Source organism: Mytilus californianus, unplaced genomic scaffold, assembly GCF_021869535.1.
Source record: "Mytilus californianus isolate M0D057914Y unplaced genomic scaffold, xbMytCali1.0.p SCAF_1, whole genome shotgun sequence".
Classification (NCBI taxonomy): Eukaryota; Metazoa; Mollusca; class Bivalvia; order Mytilida; family Mytilidae; genus Mytilus; species Mytilus californianus.
Genome location: NW_026262581.1, coordinates 87,588,944 through 87,609,864, shown reverse-complemented (window position 1 = coordinate 87,609,864; position 20,921 = coordinate 87,588,944). Strand labels below are relative to the sequence as shown.

Here is a 20,921-nt window from a genome sequence, read left to right as displayed (position 1 = left end):
GTTGAAATTTATAAAAGAAAATGCAAGGATGTGTTTGCAGGGGAAAGAAGAGTTATATTAAATCCTTGCATGTTCCTATAAATACCATGATTTAAATATACATACACATGTTGAACTGACCTGAACACGTGTAATTAAAGGGGATCAAGAACCTTCCTTTTTATCTTCTAGAAAGCCAGCCCTATGTATACGAACAATTGAGGATCGAGTTCGAGGAAAAAGAAGGGTGGGCATTAAATATTCTGTGAGCGGAGAATATGCGTTACATATTTGTCACTGGACGTCACATTGACTATAAATTAATTAATATGAAATATGCATCTCTTAACGTTATAACAATATTAATCAATAATCATTCAATCAGCAAACGAACCAAGCCAATACGCATCGATATTAATAAAATGACTCATATCCAACTGAGTAAGACATCACGTGACTTTGGTGACGTAGCGAGCCGCCATTTTGTGTCATTTTGTCCCATATAAATTGCATAGGTGCCTCAATGAAGTTCAATAGAACCGACCGTGCGAATGCTGTATAGCCAGTCAAGGTCGTTAAAAACTTCCATCATCATCATGAAGTTCAATCAATCAGTCCATCACAGTCACGTCTCAGTCATTACAACTGAAAGGACGTGCTGGGTCAGCTCCTCTTTACCCGCTATCTACGATGTTGGTTTACTGATAGATGGATCAACGACTTGCTACTCTCGATGACAGAAACCATTAATCCAACGTTGTACAGTACGTTCATAAACTTATTGTTTTGCGTAAATACCCTTAGCATATGGTCCGTAACACCCATAATGGGGGACAAAGTATGCCGACTGACGTCCGAGGGTCTGTATTGTAGGTGTTGGATAATGGACCGCCATTCCACCTTCTACTTTCGACTTTGGTCCTGATAAAGCTTCCTGTCATCGTTATTACTATGTCCGAGACCCATCGACCAGTACTTCATCATCGTGGTTAGCGGGCTGCTAAGTTGACCAATCTGGCCCTGAAAGCAGCCGTTGTGAATGAAGAAGAATGCAACCAAACAACAATAGTAAAAAACCAAATCAATCCAGCAAAACCAAAATGGCCGCCTTGTTCCAGCTTGACAACAACAAAAACATTTAAATGCTCACCAAACGCCTTCGGGCACGGAGCCGACCGTGCGAGGGCTGTAAAGCCAGTAAAGGTCGTTAAACACTTCCATCATCATGAAATTCAATTTTCTCATTAATCTGACCCGTTTTCTAACTTTTGCAACTATATCCTTGGTATTCGAACATAATTCTACCTAAAAATGTTGGTTCTGACAGTTAAATTCTTTATAAAATTACGTCCCTGGAGATTCGTAAAAATCGTACTTTTTCTCGTCATTTCACCGTTGACGCCATGGTAAATCTAGCGATCCCATGTTTACTTATTCATCAAATTCACAAATTCCGTAAATAAAAGTAATACTTTGCAACTCGATTGAGAATATTAAAACATATATCTGGCGAAATATTCTAAACTTAAAACAGTTTAATTTTAGGGCAAATTACGTCCCACATCGATTTAAAAAAGTGATTTTTCGGAAAATGGCGGATGTGTTTGGAAGTGTCGCGTGTATCTTTAATCATCGTGTATTTTTCATGCAGAATCTGGGCTGTTTCTGCTATTTTCTTTCTTGATTTAAATTTTTTTTGATAAAAAATAAATTATTTCAAGTATGATGTGAAAAAAATAGCAGGAACATATATTTTGAAAGATATACTGTTCCCAGAAAATAGTTAACACTGAAATTTATAATAATAAAATTGAGAATGGAAATGGGGAATATGTCAAAGAGACAACAACCCGACCAAAGAGCAGACAACAGCCGAAGTCAACCAATGGGTCTTCAACGCAGCGAGAAAATCCCGCACCCGGAGGTGGTCCTCAGCTGGCCCCTAAATAAAATTGTGTACTAGTTCAGTGAAAATGGACGTCACACTAAACTCCAAAACATGTAAATGAACTTATTAATAAATTAAAAAACATACAAGACTAACAAAGGCCAGAGGCTCCTGACTTTGGACAGGCGCAAAAATGCGACGGGGTTAAACTTGTTTTGTGAGATCTCAACCCTCCCCCTATACCTCTAGCAAATGTAGAATAAAGAAACAAATAGCAATACGCACAGTAAAACTCAGTTTAAAAGAAGTCCGAGTCCGATGTTAGAATAGGACTGGTAACTATTTTTCACTTTTTTTTCAGATTTTTTCCCTTTTTTCTGTATAATTCATCTTTATTTAGAAAAATATATATATTCTTTTCAGAAAAAAATGATTTCGTCTCTAGAGAAAAAAAATAATGCCCAACAATAGATAAATGCTCTGTACCTTTTAAAGTTTATGTCCCTTGACGAAAAGGTGAACTCGGATTTAAGTTATAATGTTACATAACAACAAATTGTCTTGTAATGTAAAGGAATCGTGTCAAACCAAAAGCCACCAGGTGACATTAACATCCTGTGTACACATGTATTTCCAGAGTTTCGATTTTGTGATATACAAACGTTTTCTGAAATGTACAAATAAATATTTTCTCTTCCCCGTGTACACAACCGAAGACATATATATCATAAAAAAACTTTAAAAAAATATGAATATTATGAAAAATTCTTCGATAAGTTGATTTTTGCTTATAAAAAATTAATCAAATATTAATGTTTCACGATAATGGTTTTGAAGAAATACTCTAATTCAAATTTTATATTGAATAGTTTTTTTATTTCATAAAAAAAATTAAACGAGACTTCATTGCATATGATTTTTGTCATTTTATTTTTTTTTTTTAATTCAATATTTTAAGCAAAATCCAGGCATTAAAAAAAATCGATATTGAATTTTAACTTGTGTACGAAAATATGTAATCGCATACATTTCAACATTATACCCGCCAATATTTATCGACTGAGTTATCGGTCCTGAATGTGACTGATATAGTAGGGTATACCTTCCAACCAATCTATATAAATAATTTGCCACTTGATATTGCAAACATTTTATCAAACAATTAACCAACCAATAATCATAATAGAAAAGGTGGAGAGACCTTCATTCTCAATGTTTTTTATACATTTATTGGAATCAATGTTAGAAGAGCTATTGATGTGCAGAGTAAAGAATAATAAAATAAGAACTTTAGAGATGATCCCTTATTTGAAAGACTCGACTCTAGAGTCTAGACTCTTGATCCTAAAGTGTCAACGATAAACATTAACATGCCGCAAATTTGCAAATTTTGTACAGTTTCTTAAAATAAAGGTATAGTTTCTTACCAAGAAAATTTCCTCACAGAAACCTGGGACTATTATACTAATCTCTAATATGCCCACGGAAACCGGTGACAGTCTTAAGTTGTTTTGCACACGTAGGGCAGGAATAAACTGGCTTTGAGTCAGCAATTGCAGTTTTAGCCATCTTTGATGGTGTTGACGGCACATCGTCGTCGGAACAATCGCCATCATCAACATCAGTGTAATCACAATCAAATAAAAAATCGAGATTGATATCCCCATCCCAATGCAAAAAGTCTGTTTTACTACACATTTTGAAACAATAATGAACAGAAGAAACAAATGACAATGTTTTTAAAAAGTATTTCTGATCAAAGAGAAGCCAAGCTAGATTTATTTTTGAGAAATTTAGGTGTAAACACGAAATTTAGAAACAATGTGACTATTGAAATATTTTATGAGACCCGGGTAACTGTTGTTATAGGGATCAATTATGAACTGAAATTGCCGATATTGATTTTAAATGCACACTTATTGTTTTTATTAGGATTAATTATGATCTATCAACCTTCCACACGTTGTTTTCTTAGCGGTCAAGTAAAGCGCCGGCATTTCGACCATATTTGTTTTTTTCAACAGAACTAATTGACTACTTGTTATTATTTTTTAACAATAAAAAAAAGTAGTTATCTTTCAAAAGAACTTCGATGATTATGTTAAAATAAAGAAGAACTTCACACAAAGTAATCAACAGTTCAGAGTCAAACAACGTATTAACATTATCATTTGACAAATCGAATACTAATAGTTAAACATGTCAGGATTTAATAATTAAAGTGTCGAATCAGAAAATGTATTGTCCAATGTAAATATAACTGTATATATGTTTGTTCGTCTGTGTTTATGTTATTCGTTTTGTGTATATAAACTGTTTGTGTGATCAACGACAATTTGACGTTCACAAAGAAAAAAAAAAGGCGGGAAGAAGTAACAAAGCAGATACTGACATAAGTATACGCATTATACCTGCACCAGCACTTTCCTTTCCTTTTCCCACTACATTATCCATATTATCCATATATGTTATTATTGTGTATATAATACCAATATAAAGAAAAATGAATCTTATATACTCGAGAGCCGCCTCAGATGGCAAGGAAGGGATTAACATTGGGAAAATGATTCCTAGGCCCTGTACCCTGACAATACAATCAGAGTATGAATCACCAAAAATTACATCAGCAGAAATGCTACATTTCATAAATAGTGAAATTAGTTTAGATGTATCTGCCCTCATAGGATACTTCCAATCCACAGGCCCAAATAAGTAATCAGCATCCTTTAGAGATGAAAATTCAAAAGAGATATTTCAAGGTATATTTAGAGTTCATTTCGAGGTTCAGGGAATTGAATTTAATATGATACAGGCAGAACCTCTGAAATGGGAAAATAAAAAAAGAACAATTGACATAACTTTATTTGGCATTCCATACGAGTTAAAACCAGAATACATACGAAATAAAATGCAAAAGTATGTAGATATTTCGGAAATAAGATACAACACTTTCAAAGACTTTCCAGACATTTCTAGTGGGGTGGTTACTGTGGTAGCTAAAAGCATAAAAGAAGATATACCCAAAAAATATATATATCAAAGGGCAGCAAATATCCACTAAATATGAGGGTCAGCCCCATTGCAAAAAGTGTTTCAATTGTGGGGTGTACGGGCACATATCAACAGATTGTCCGGAACCACCCCGCAAAGCATGGAGTTCTGCCAGAACACATCCGGCTAGAGTTAGTAGAGTGAGTCACTATCGACACAAGACTCGCAAGAATCACAAGTTTCGCAAGAAACCACAATAATAAACTCCGGTGAAATTGAGGTAGAAGCCTATCAAGAAAATGAAACAATGGAAATGGCACATACTAGCGGTATGGATGCTACCTCAATAGAGGAGGAACAAGACGAACTAGACGCATCAAAAAGTAGCAATGATTCTAAAGACCATGATGTTATTATAACTAAAACATTAGAAGTCAAATTTGACAAACCACAGTCAGAGACTGATAAAATGAAAGAACAACAACAAGGCAAAAAAAGGACAAATCAAAAAGATTACAATAATCTTATGGAAGATTTATCAGAGATCTTAGGTGATATCTCTGAGTCAGAACCAGAAAACACAGAAAATGAAGAACAAAAAGTAGCTAACAAAGAGTCGAATGCTAATTCTGGAGCCTCAGTGGCTCAAGGAAATGGTGAAAACCAAACCAACACAACAATAAAAACAAACAGAAAAAGAAAAGAAAAAAGCAAACAAGGAAAGACAAAGAACCGAGAAAAGAAAAAACTCAAGTGATAGCGAAAATGAATTGGAAAAAAGAAAGCCAGAAGCAAAAAAGTAGATAACAAAGAAAATATAAATAAAACAATAGACAATAGATTAAAAATTTAAGAAAGACAAAACAATTAATATTGTATAATTTTATTTATGATAAGTATCTCTGCACTGATATTATACCTTTTCCTACTAACGCACATGAGCACTCTTAAAATTATATCACAAACTATAAGAAAAAATATAAATATTAAATATAAAGACGTCATCAATAATTATCAAGACGCAAATCTTATATGTTTACAAGAAACAGGAGAGTTAAATAGATCAACCAAAACAGAAATTGAAGCTACGACAAATTTTAAAATATATAGTTCAGATGGAGAAAAGAGGGCAAGGGGTGTATGTATTCTTATATCAAAGGACGTAAAAGAAATAATAGAGCAGCAAGTTTCGGGGGCATTAAAAGGAAATTTATTACATTTAGAATTTAAAATAGAAAGTAAAAAATACCATATTCTCAATATATACAGTCCAGTAAATGCTACAAGACCACAAACAGAATTCTATAAGCAGTTAGATAAATACACTGAACTAAAAAAATGCAAAAACAGATGTAGTAATTTTTGGAGGAGATTTTAACCTTATAACAACAGAAAACGACTCAAAAACAGGAAAAATTAAAACTGGTAGAGAGACAATGGATATATTCAATAGTATAGTAGCAAAACTAAACATAAAAGATACATTCAGATATAGAAATAAGAATAAAAGAGTTTACTCATGGACAAGTACCGATAATAGCTATGCTTCAAGAATAGACAGAATTTATATTTCCAAATATATATGTAACAAAATAAAAGAAACAATATATATACCCTTTGCAAGATCTGACCATAAAGGTTTTCAATTAATAATAACAAACGGTCATATAAAATGGGGAACAGGATTCTGGAAACTGAATGAGTCATTGTTACAACAGGAAAAATATGTAGAACTAATAAGAAATTTTTGGAAAGCATGGGGAAAGGAGAAATTGAAATTGAATATTCTAGAATGGTGGGGAAAAGTAAAACAGTCTATAAAGGCTATAACAATACACTACAGTAAGGTAATAGCAACAAAAGAAAAGTACAAGTATATGGGGTTGATACAACAATTAGAAGAAGAAGAAAATAAAAACAAAAAAGGTTTTTCCAATAAAAGAATAAACAAAATAAAAAAATAAATAAAGAATTTAGATGATAAGAGGAAAAAAGGAGTTATAATAAGATCAAGGGAGGAATATTTCAATGGGGATATAGAAAATATAGAAATTTTTGAACTAGCAGAAGAGAAAAGGGGCATTAAAAAAGAAATAAGAGAACTTTATGATAAAAATGGAATATTATGTGAAAACAAAGAAGAGATAATAAACACTGTCAGAGACTTTTACAAAGATTTATATAGTAGTCAAAATATAGAAAATGATAAAATATCAGACTATTTGGAAGGGGTAAAACTCAATAAATTGGAGGAGGCGGATTGGGTTCACTTAAGCCCGATTATGACAAATGAAGAATGTTACAAAAATACAAAAGATTTTCAAAATAACAAAACACCAGGCATAGATAGTTTAGGGAAAGCATTTTATTTGAAATTTTGGGATATCATAGAAGATCTGACAGAAGTCATAAACAATATATATTTGACAGGTGAAATGACAGAATCAATGAAAACTGGAATTATTACTCTTAGTTATAAAAATAAAGGAAATTTTAGAGACTTGAAACAATGGAGACCAATGAGTTTATTGTGCTTTGATTACAAAATAATAACAAAGACCTTAACAAAAAAAATGGCAAAAGTAACCAATCAATTAATTGATGTAAACCAAACAGGTGCAGGGCCAAATAAAAAAATCACAGAAAACATATATGGAATAGATTCAATAATAGAATTAATGGAAATAAATGATTGGAATGGATATCTTGTATCCTTTGATCAGGAAAAAGCATTTCATAGAGTAGAGCACAACTATACTATACAAGTACTAAAAAGAATTAATTTCCCCCCGGGCATAATAAGGTGGATAGAGATCATATATAAAGACATAAAAAGTAAGATACAAGTTAATGGCCACCTTACAAAAGAGATTAAAATAGAAAGATCAATAAGACAAGGATGTTCTTTATCCATTACAATCTATGCGCTTATTATAGAACCATTGGCCTCAAGTATCAGAAATTCTAAAGACATTAAAGGAATAAACCTGCCAAATAGGAAAGACAACTACGCATTATTCCAACACGCAGATGACTGCTCCACCATTACAACAGAAATTTCGGATTATGATCATTTGGTAAAAGAATTTAAAAGATTTGGCAAGGTATCGGGGTCAAAAATAAATGAAAATAAAACAGAAATATTAGAAATAGGAAGGAAAAAAACAATCAGAAATCAACAGATAATGGACTTAATTAAGGAAAATGTTAAAGTGCTAGGGATAAAATTTGGGGGAAATAAAATAGAAAAGAAGTGGAATCCAATAGTAGAAGCGATAGCAAAAATATGTAAGGAATGGGAAAATAGAAACATAGTTATATATTCAAAAGTAAAAATAATAAAATACATATATGTTAAGTAAAGCATGGTTTGTGGCAAAAATAATATTAACAACAAAGGAAATAAAAAGAAGATAAATCTAATGTTATATAAATTTTTGTGTTATGGCCCGGAATTAATAAAAAGAACAACATTGAATAAAAAGAAATTAGATGGGGGAATCCAAATGCCTGATTTTGAGGAAAAGATAAATGCCATGTGGCTACAAAAACTAAGTGACATGATCACAGGAAAACAAACAATTTGGAAAACGTTATATACATATTTCTTAGGAATAACAACAAGAGAACTAATACCAGAGCTGGCTGAGAATAAATATATCCATACAGAACAATTGGGAAAAAAATCGAAAAAATTAAAAGAATTATATATACAGTACAGAAATAAAATAAAATTAACAGAGAACATTACTCTTAAAGATATTTATTATGAAATCATTGGACAAATGAAAAATTTAATAACGATAGAAGAAGAAAATAAAGAAATAGAATTTACAAATATATGGAAAACAATAGTTAACATAAAGAATGATATACAGAGAGAATTCATATATAAAATAATACACAGAGCTGTCCTAACGGGAGAAAAACAGTTAGAAAGAGTATTAAAAAACATGGAACCTAAATGCAAATATTGCAATAAACTTTTGAACACTTATTTATAGAATGTAAAGAATTAAAACTATTTAGACAATATGTAACCGAAAATGGACAGACGAAAGACCCAAATTTTAAAATAAATAAAAAATCACTTCTATTAGTAGATCTTAAAAAGGAATTATTACCTCTTATATATGGTTACACTCATACAGTATGGGTTTGTAGACACTATGAAGATGAATTAGTGTTATATAAATTACAAATGAAATATCATAAAGATAAAGAAATTTATGAAAAATATAATTAGGAAAAAAGACAAGAAGAAAAAGGGCTATTCCCAAAATAAATAATTCAAAGGGTACAAGATACCAATCGGAAAAATAAAGGCAAAATAAATAACAAGAGAGAATAAAATTTGACTACGGTATTGGGAGGCTACTTTGTTAGAGCTTAACTCTAATAGGGTTTTATACCCGTTTAGTCTCCACAATGCCCAAAATCAAATTGGAAATAACCAACCAACCAAAAAGAGGGAACTGAAACTAGACGAAAACAAAGAGTAGTCAGTGTGGGTTTCGCCACGCTAAACTACACAACTACTACAGAACAGAGATCTACAGGGAATTAGGAAGAAACAATAACAAGAACAATAGTAAATTTATTTAAATTTTATTTATTTAAATTATATTTGTTAAAATATTGTTTTGCTAATGATAAGATGAAAATAATCATGTTTTTTATTGCAGAATTAAAATATCGAAAAACTTCTCAAAATAGCACGATGATGATAAAGTGAACAAAAGCCATTTATCAATCAGTCAAAAAAATTGGGCTAGATGATAGATGAGAAAATGTTTCATTTTTCAAATCATAAATTCCGTATTATAAATAAAAAATGTGGTTTATTCTCCTTTTTATTCTTCTAAGCATTATGTAAGCACTCTTTTAACACAACAAACTCAAACTAACATTCTCAACCACTACGGTTGTATATTGTATTAGATTTTTTCAAATATATAAGGCACTGGCCAGTTCACACCAATCAGAGTGTTGAGAAAAAGAAAAAAAAATAATAAAAAAATAAAGAAGAACTTAATTGTCCTACTAGTTTTAAATCGGCATTACTGCCATTAGTTCATCCTCATATAAAACATTTCTTTCTAGTAAATGTATTTAATTTGTTATAATAATTTAATAATTCATGTATTTTTAATTTTTTATGCATTTAATTATATTTTTTATTTTAAATCCACCTATTTAACGGTATTCTATATGCTGACTTGTTCGCCGAAATCTATTGTTTACATGTATCGACGGCTAATTAACCACGAGACACGATAAGCTTTCACTCAAAACAAAAAATCAATAATCCGCTATCGGGACAATGAAATCTCAACAGATCGATCAGTTTCCAGTCCCGTTAATATAATAGTCCCAGCAGAAACATCTATGATATCATTTTGTACCTTATTTAAATTTAAAAGGAACAAAAAACTACGGTCATTAACGAAATTGATAATCAAATACACAACGATAAGTACAAATGGGGCCACAGAACAAACCCGTTGAAGAAAATATTTTATAGAGCAAAACAAAACAAGAGATATAAGGACACATTATATAATTAAACGTAAAATAGTGGTCATTTTAAAGTTACGTATTGGTAAATTATTGCTTAAAAATCTTTTGAAATAGTCAGATATACCAAAAATGATTCTGTGCAACTACTTTTCCAAATAAGATAACCGTTCTGAATGAGTTCGACGATTACCAAAAGGAACGCGATTCACTGTAGGTTGCAACTTCCGAAGCAAGGTTGCCGAAGTCCTGCGTTTAACACTCTTGTTGTCAGTCGTACTCACAATTACAAGATCTTGTAATACGTAGTCATCCGCAGCGCACGCATACATTTTTTCATGAAATGCATAAAACCTATTTAAAACGAGCTGTTGTATGAACTTTAACGATTCAATTTTAATCCAACGACAATTTGAGGCCATTTGACTATTCTGCCGAAAGTGTGTACATGAGAACTACTTTGAGGGGCGTAAAGGGGGGCTATCTGCACGGAAGAACGCGAAATAAAATTGCCATTTCACGATGAACGAACAATTAAAAATTTCTTGCACGTTGATCTTTTTACCGATCTCACGAAACACGGTGAATAACGAACCTTTTTCACGGCTGCACGTGAAATAGAAATGGCAAAACACGTTGCACGAAAATAATCCTTTACCACCCTCTACTTTGTTTACGTTTTCCAAGTTGACGACCGCCAGCGTACAAACCATACAGGTATGATTATTACTTATTTAAAACGAAATAACTCTTTGCATATGACAGAATTCAATTGCATAGATGTAAAGTCTGATTGCCAGTGGACTATTATACAAAATTCCCGTTTTCTTGCTAGCAAAGTGTACCAGATATTTAAAAGGGGGGATTTCAAACAAGAGTGTTTATTCTATCATACTTTATTCTAGCTGCGGGTACCATAAATAACTTAATCATGTTGAAAGAATAAAGTATGCTGGATATTAAAAATTGTAACCCCTCACCCCCCCCCCCCCCCCCCCCCCCCCCCCCTCACCCAAAAAAAACAACACTGCATTAGGAAACAATTGAGAAGCATATTATAAAACAGCTACCTATACTGGTCGGTTTTTAAATATAATCAGAAAAGAAATCAAAGGTTGCCTATGAAATTATGGTGTCAATATTCATTTATATGTCACAGTATAAATTTTCGACTTCACAGGTTTTGAAACCTAATGTATTTTTCTCTATGTCTAAACAAAAAAAAACACAATAAACAAAATGTAGAAGACTTCAATTGTGCAATAAGTGATGTACACAATATGATATCATTTCAATTTAAGAGCAATGTGCCAGCAATTAAACCTCAATATAAATCTTATAGAAGTTTCAAAAACTTATACCCGTTTAGTCTCCACAATGCCCAAAATCAAATTGGAAATAACCAACCAACCAAAAAGAGGGAACTGAAACTAGACGAAAACAAAGAGTAGTCAGTGTGGGTTTCGCCACGCTAAACTACACAACTACTACAGAACAGAGATCTACAGGGAATTAGGAAGAAACAATAACAAGAACAATAGTAAATTTATTTAAATTTTATTTATTTTAATTATATTTGTTAAAATATTGTTTTGTTAATGATAAGATGAAAATAATCATGTTTTTTATTGCAGAATTAAAATATCGAAAAAATTCTCAAAATAGCACGATGATGATAAAGTGAACAAAAGCCATTTATCAATCAGTCAAAAAAATTGGGCTAGATGATAGATGAGAAAATGTTTCATTTTTCAAATCATAAATTCCGTATTATAATTAAAAAAAAGTGGTTTATTCTCCTTTTTATTCTTCTAACTAAAGCATTATGTAAGCACTCTTTTAACACATCAAACTCAAACTAACATTCTCAACCACTACGGTTGTATATTGTATTAGATTTTTTTCAAATATATAAGGCACTGGCCAGTTTACACCAATCAGAGTGTTGAGAAAAAGAAAAAAAAAAATAATAAAAAAATAAAGAAGAACTTAATTGTCCTACTAGTTTTAAATCGGCATTACTGCCATTAGTTCATTCCCATATAAAAACATTTCTTTCTAGTTAATGTATTTAATTTGTTAAAATAATTTAATAATTCATATATTTTTAATTTTTTCTGCATTGAATTATATTTTTTATTTTAAATCCGCCTATTTAACGGTATTCTATATGCTGACTTGTTCGCCGAAATCTTTTGTTTACATGTATCGAAGGCTAATTAACCACGTGACAGGATAAGCTTTCAATCAAAACAAAAAGTCAATAATCCGCTATCGGGACAATGAAATCTCAACAGATCGATCAGTTTCCAGTCCCGTTAGTATAATAGTCCCAGCAGAAACATCTATGATATCATTTTGTACCTTATTTAAAATTTAAAAGGAAAAACAACTACGGTCATTAACGAAATTGATAATCAAATACACGACGATAAGTACAAATGGGGCCACAGAACAAACCCGTTGAAGAAAATATTTTATAGAGCAAAATAAAACAAGAGATATGACACATTATATAATTAAACGTAAAATAGTGGTCATTTTAAAGTTACGTATTGGTAAATTATTGCTTAAAAATCTTTTGAAATAATCAGATATACCAAAAATGATTCTGTGCAACTACTTTTCCAAATAAGATAACCGTTCTGAATGAGTTCGACGATTACCAAAAGGAACGCGATTCACTGTAGGTTGCAACTTCCGAAGCAAGGTTGCCGAAGTCCTGCGTTTAACACTCTTGCTGTCAGTCGTACTCACAATTACAAGATCTTGTAATACGTAGTCATCCGCAGCGCACGCATACATTTTTTCATGAAATGCATAAAACTTTTTACCGATCTCACGAAACACGGTGAATAAAGAACCTTTTTCACGGCTGCACGTGAAATAGAAATGGCAAAACACGTTGCACGAAAATAACCCTTTACCACCCTCTACTTTGTTTACGTTTTCCAAGTTGACGACCGCCAGCGTACAAACCATACAGGTATGATTATTACTTATTTTAAACGAAATAACTCTTTGCTTATGACAGAATTCAATTGCATAGATGTAAAGTCTGATTGCCAGTGGACTATTATACAAAATTCCCGTTTTCCTTGCTAGCAAAGTGAACCAGATATTTAAAAGGGAGGGGGGGGATTTCAAACAAGAGTGTTTATTCTATTATATTTTATTCTAGCTGCGGGTACCATAAATAACTTAATCATGTGTTCAAAGAATAGATTTTGCTGGATATTAAAAATTGTACCCCCTCATCCCCCCCTCACCCAAAAAAAAACAACACTGCATTAGGAAACAATTGAGAAGCATATTATAAAACAGCTACCTATACTGGTCGGTTTTTAAATATAATCAGAAAAGAAATCAAAGGTTGCCTATGAAATTATGGTGTCAATATTCATTTGTATGTCACAGTATAAATTTTCGACTTCACAGGTTTTGAAACCTAATGTATTTTTCTCTATGTCTAAACAAAACACACAATATACAAAATGTAGAAGACTTCAATTGTGCAATAAGTGATCTACACAATATGATATCATTTCAATTTAAGAGCAATGTGCCAGCAATTAAACCTCAATATAAATCTTATAGAAGTTTCAAAAACTTTGATCATGAGCACTTTTTGAGAGATCTTGAACATAGTACATTAAGTGAGAAAATTGATGAGAACAATGATGTCAATAAAGCATATGAAGACTTTGAATCTGATCTTCTAAATATTGTAAATAAACACATACCATTGAAACAGCGAACAAATGTTCAAAATCCTGCTCCATTCATGAATCAAGAACTTAGACAAGCTGTATTTAAGAAAAAGATGTTGTACAATAAATATAATAAGGTAAAATCTAAGAAAAACTGGGAAAAATACAGAGCCCAGAGAAATTTTGTAAACAAAACAAAGCGTCAATCAGTTAGAAATTATTTTATAGAGCGTTGTGTAGGTGGACCAAAAAGCAAAGACTTTTGTCCCACTATCAAACCTTTCTTAACAAACAAAGGTAGTTATTTTGAGAACAACATTATTTTATGTGACAACGATAACATTATAAATGATCAGTCAAAGGTTACTAATATGTTTAATGATTTTTTTGTAAATGTAGCAAAAGATATTGGATCAGACTGTGCTGTAGTTCAGAACCACCCTAGTGTAAAAGCTATTAACAATAATTGTAGAATTGAAGGTAATTTAATTTTTTAAATGTATAGAAGAGAAATTTGTAGATAAACAAATAAACAAACTTGGTGTAAAATTGTAAATAAAGCTACAGGTAAAGACAGGTACTGAAATTGGCAAAACCAGCAGTTGTGACACCTTTAACAAAATTAATAAACAAATCTATTGAGTACTCTGTATTTCCAGACAAACTAAAAGAGGCTCAAGTGGTGCCACTTCATTAGAAGAATAGTCAACTTGAAGTTGGTAACTATAGGCCAGTCAGTATTTTACCTGTTGTGTCAAAGTTTTTCGAGAGAGCCATCTTCCAACAGCTAGTTTATTTTTTTCAAAATATTTTTCACCGATATTTATCTGCCTTTAGAGCAGGATACGGTTGCCAGACAGCACTTTTGAAAATCATTGAGGATTGGAAGAAGGCTACTGATGATAATCAATATATTGCTGCTGTGTTGATGGACCTCTCGAAAGCCTTTGACTGAAGTCTGATGAAATTGTCCACATTTTTTTCTGGATTTTTTTTCATTAAAAGTACAGTTTACCTTCATTTATTATCATTTTAACTGTATAAAGTGAGCGTAATTTGCTACCGAACAAACAAAATGATGCAAAAAGGCAATTTTGGACCATGGAATATAGTCATCAATAAAACTGATTATTTCTGTACTAAGCTATATATATAGGTAGGGTCAAACAGTCCTAGTTTTGTACTTGAATGTCAGTTTGATTGTAATGTGCAATTTTATATGAGACTGTCAATGAGAAATCAGCTGATTTTGATATTTTTTGTCAATATAGTCAATATTTAGAGAGTGTGTTCCATTTTCTAAATATGAAAATAAGCTTTTTTTTTGCAAGACTTGCTGATCTGACTCTTTCATTCATAATATATTCAATTTTGGCAAAAAATTGGCAAACTATAGCATATTTATTGTTTCTATAGCAACGCACCAAAATTTTATCATATTGTAACATAGTCCAATACACGGTTTCATAAGGTTTTCATGTAAATATTGAATTCTGTCACTGATCATGCGTATGCATTTTACTAGAACATTTGTATTCTTCACATATCATATGATATCTATTTGTGATTTTCCTTTTCTTGAGTTGAAGTTGAAGAGAAATGGAGATTTGAGCCACTGTAAACATACATCAAAATATCTCTGCATCTAAAATTAAGTTTTTGGTGCTTATAATACATAGAAAATGCTTTTATATAACATATCCTTTATCTAAAACTTATTTTAGAGCTGAAAAATTTAATGGGATGAAGAAAAATTATCATGAGACTTCATTTGTCAAAATTAAATATTGGCTGAAAATATGCTCTTTTTAGTGTGAGGGGTGACCTCCTGTTTCTGGCTATAAAATGCACATAAAGAAATACACATATTTGATTTTATTGAACATATATGAAATCTCAGATTTAGATTTTTGAATTTGTATGCATATTGCTATTGTAATAATTTGTCATGCCAAATGTGATAGGTATCATTTCTTGAATAGCTAAGAAAATGTCCAAATTCAAGTTTTTGAATTATTTCTTCTAGAAGGGTCTTTTTCTATGCATGCTACAAATTTTCTTTGAATGAATCTCTTAAATACTTGGTGAAATATACTTTAAGCTTTTAAAATATATTCTCTTGAAGTTGTAAAGGGAGATAAGATCAATATGTAAAAAGATCATTAGCTTCAAAGATATGCAAATATATGTGCAAATATATGTTATTTTTGACTAGATTGTTGCACATGATCTCCTGTTCTGAATCTGATCATAGGTATTTTAATTGTTCATGTATCATAAGTGTTTTTTTTCTCTTATTTTTGGATGAACTATTATCATTCATAAAGTCATTTATTAATTTATTTTTTCTTCTAGAATGGACATATTATATGGAACTGTAAAACAGAGAAGCTGACTTAAAAGAAATATACTTTGTATGTTGTGTGCTGATAGAGACTGCCAGAGTCACTGACTTTTAAACATGTTGTAATGCAAACAATTATCATAGACACAGGAAATAAAAATACATATCTTTTATTGCTTTTTTAAGTCAATCTTAAAAGTCAATCTATGGACAAGGGTCCTAGTCAAAATCTAGTAAATTTCAGAATTATACACTTAAAAGGCAGAGTATTTACATGTTTTACAAGCCATATTGGTATTATCATCATTCATGAATATCAAGTACTGCAGTCAACAGAGGCGGATTAAGGGGGGGGGGGGGGGGGGGTGGTGGTGGTGGGCAGGGGCCTGGTCCCTTTTAAAGAGCTACATTTATGGTTAATTCAGACTTTTCACCTGTTCCACTCAAAGTTTTGTCTTATTTTGGGGCCCTCTATCCACCAATTTTTCAAAATCCTGGATCTGCATCTGGTCAAGGTCTGATTAAAAATATGAAAATAAGGAGATTTGGTATGATTGCCAATGAGACAACTATTCATCAAAATTCAAATGAAGTGGATGTAAGCAATTATATGAACTTTTATAATATATATAATCTAATTTAATGGCCTTCAACAATGAGAAAAAACCCACACCATATAGTCGGCTATAAAAGGCCTAAAACGAAAAATATGAAACAATACAATTGAGAGTTCAGTTCAAAGCCTAGCATATGTTATTGATCCAGAATACATTTTAAAAATACATGGAAATCTATACTGAGTTTTAGGTGTTTAGGTCAAACATAAACAGAATGTGAAATGACATGGCTATTCTCCATTTAATAATGTGCCATTAATTTATTATAACCCTAATAAAGAGTAGACTCAGTTTGTCAGATGCTATAAGCAAATGGCTAACTATATTTGGAGTATGGTATGATTGTTAGGTGTACATGTCTGTCTGGCAAGGTTCATCTGATCTTGACTTTATGTATATTTATATTTGATATCGTTAAGTTTATGTGATACTTGTAGTACAACCTTCATATTACAAACTTTTAACAAAAGTCCAATCATGATAAGTAAAGCAGACATAAATTTCAGCATGTGCGCTCTTCTTTTTTATATTTAACATTTAATGATATAATGGTTGGGCTTCACTTGAAATAAAAAACACATGGTGTGTATACCGTGAAGGCCTTGTCATAGAATATTAGAATGTTGGGATATGAACAGTTTCCAATATATTTATTAATGATTTACAATATAGAGGATGGACAAACATCTATGGTGCTCTAGAAAGGTCTGATCATTGCAATTGAGAACATAATTATATGGTTTAGATGTCGGAATTCGAACCATTTTAAAGATATCTAACAATTCATAATGTAAGGGGACGGTACATGAACCTTCTACCCGGGATCAAATTCTTATGGCTGCATTGGCATACAGAAAAAAACATGGCTTTGGGATGAACAGGAAAAAGTTCATAAAATCAATCATAAGACAAAATGGGCAAAACAAATCAGTGAATAATAATGAAGTTGGCCAATTGTTTCACACATTTTTGTAACACAATTCTTTTTGACTAGCTTGTTGGAGCCCAAACACATCAACATTGACCACCATCAATACTTAATACATAAAAAAAAGTCTGAACATTGGGATGTTAAAAAGCTAAATTTCATCTTCCTTGTGACAAGTCCGCAATAATTGGTAAATCGATTCAAAAATAATCAGATATGGTATGATTGCCAACTCAATATTTACCCACCATGCAGAGACCAAATGGGGATGTGAGCAACTCCGATGCGGATACAGGATTTTGAAAAATGGGGGCCCACGGGACCCAAACTAGACAAAATTTGTAGTTCACTGTTGAACCGGTAAAAGGTCTGGATTAACCACAAATAAAGCTCCATAAGGAGGCAGGCATCCCGGTCCTCCCCCTAAATCCGCCCCTGCATCTGCATGTAAGGTCATTATATAGTGTATGATGGTAACTGTATGAAATTTTAGTGATACGAGATTCATAATTTGATTCACCTCGATTTACAGTAGCAACAAGTAAAATATGCATACCGGAAAATGATACCTTTTCATATATCATTACAAGATAAATCCCAACCTACATCAAAATAAAAAGTAAAATTACAAAAATACCGAACTCCGAGGAAAATTCAAAACGGAAAGTCCGTAGTCAAATGGCAAAATCAAAAATTCAAACACATCAAACGAATGGATAACAACTGTCATATTCCTGACTTGGTACAGCTAGGCATTTTCGTATTTAGAAAATGGTGGATTAAACCTGGTTTTATAGCTAGCTAAACCTCTCACTTGTATGACAGTCGCAAAAAATTCCAACTGTGTGTGTAATCTAATTACGCATCCAGTGGTCAATATAAACATAACATGTTTAACCCCGCCCCATTCTGTATGTGTCTGTCCCGAGTCAGGAGCCTGTAATTCAGTGGTTGTCGCTTCTTGATGTATATCATTTTTGTTTTTCGTTCATTATTTTGTGCATAAATCAGGCCGTTTTCGGCTGGTTTGAATAGTTTTACATTTGTCATTCCGGGGCTTTTCATAGCTGATTATGCGGTATTGGTTTTGCTCATTGTTGAAGGCCGTACGATTACCAATAGTTGTTTATTTCTGTATCATTTGGTCTCTTATGGAGTGTTGTCTAATTGGCAATCATATCACATCTTATTTTTATATATATATAAGCAATATTGCCGTTAGATATGGACAAGCATCTTTGCCATGTATACATGTATCACATCAAACTATAAATTTTCCCATATGAAGATGAAGTAATTCATGCATGCAGATTGTCTATACATTCACCATGTGAAGACACTAATTTCATGATAATGGAAAACCGCATCGATGGTCTCGTGGTAGCGTGTTCACCTCGAGGTCGTGTGTTCAAATCCCGGTCGGGTCAAACCACACACTTTAACATTGGTATTTGCTGCTTCTCCGCAATCATATCACATCTTTTTATTTTTAAATTAAGGAAGATCACATGTTAATTCCATATGAAAATATCCTGCTATTGTACTTGACTCATAAGATGTATATATGAAAAACATCACTGTCTAAATACAGTAAACGTTTTAGACTAACGAATCCATACTTTATTTTTAAATCATAAATATTTCGACTGCTGAGATATTGTCAAACAGTTAACTGTACATAGGACAGTATAGTTAGACAGTACTGACGTTTTCCTCCTACGGAAAATCATATCCCAAGTTAGGGTATTTTAGCAGTGGTTAGTTAGTAAATAAGTAAATCTACTAACGTTTTCAGCCTGCGGTGAGTTTTTACAGAAACACTATAGGTTGCAATTCTGTAAATATAGGCAATGCAATTTCCCATAGGAACTCCCTTTGCGGCTAAAACTGTGCTACTTTTACTGTGAAGTTTCGTGAAAAATTATATCCCAGAACGGAAAGTTGATATGCACTACTATTTTATTCAAAGTTCAAAATATAGGGCTGTGCGGCATATTTTCAACATTTATATGCCCTGAACTTCTAAGAGTTTAAACTTATACTAAAATTCTATACTATCCCTACCTCCATTTTTGGACCTCCTAAGAATTAAATTTTAGGCGCTACCATGTTTTTTCTATACTGGTAACATTCCCAAGTTATGCCTCTATGAGATGAAACACAGAGATCATATCTGGGAACCAGTACGTTAACAAATTAACATATCTATGAATATTATATATCTCCCCAAAAGAGGCGTAGCTTGTGAAACAGCTGTATTTACAAAGTGCAACCTATAAGCTCTGGAAAGATGTTAACGGTGTGTTGACATGAAAAAGTGACATCTAATCGTAGGAAAAGTTTCCTCAAATTCGGCATGATAAGTTCAGAATAAATAGCAACAATTTTGAGTACTCGAAGACCGTCTGTTTAAAAAAACTCCCACACGTCCAAATATCCACCTGCATCGAGGCAACGATATATATATATATATAACAAGTCTGAAAGGGTACAACATCACCAAAAAGTAATAATAAAATGAACAAATGTTAAATATTTCGGATAACAGATATCCTTCATCAGTATGATCACGATGTAAAATGAATCATATCAATCTAGTCTGATTATAAAACTATAACAATCCTGAAATTTATACAATAAAACAGTAAAAAATGAACATCATAGAGACGCTTGTACAATTCTATTTTTTTTTTAAACCTGACGTAGGTTGTGTAGCTATTTGCAACAGAGACTGCAAAGATATGCTTCAAATATAAATAGTAATGTGCGATATGAACTGTTACAACTCAAAAATTTCAAAGGTAACGACAGTTAAGATGTTACAGCAACGATTGCGTGGAAATACATTTCCAATAAACAGCACTGACCAATCCAAGCTAGTATAATATTTCAAATTTGACAACGGTAGAGTAATTAAAACAGAGGCTGCGTATTTCAACATCCAAAT

General features: G+C 32.0%; 1 long non-coding RNA gene across 1 annotated transcript; it reads left to right on the top strand.

Moving 5' to 3' along the window:
• Positions 1 to 13,038: 13,038 nt before the first annotated feature.
• Positions 13,039 to 16,602, top strand: LOC127709311 (uncharacterized). Its single transcript, XR_007985586.1, has 3 exons — positions 13,039 to 13,361; positions 14,485 to 14,565; positions 16,441 to 16,602. It is a non-coding gene; the product is annotated as an uncharacterized LOC127709311 (long non-coding RNA).
• The last annotated feature ends 4,319 nt before the right edge of the window (positions 16,603 to 20,921 follow it).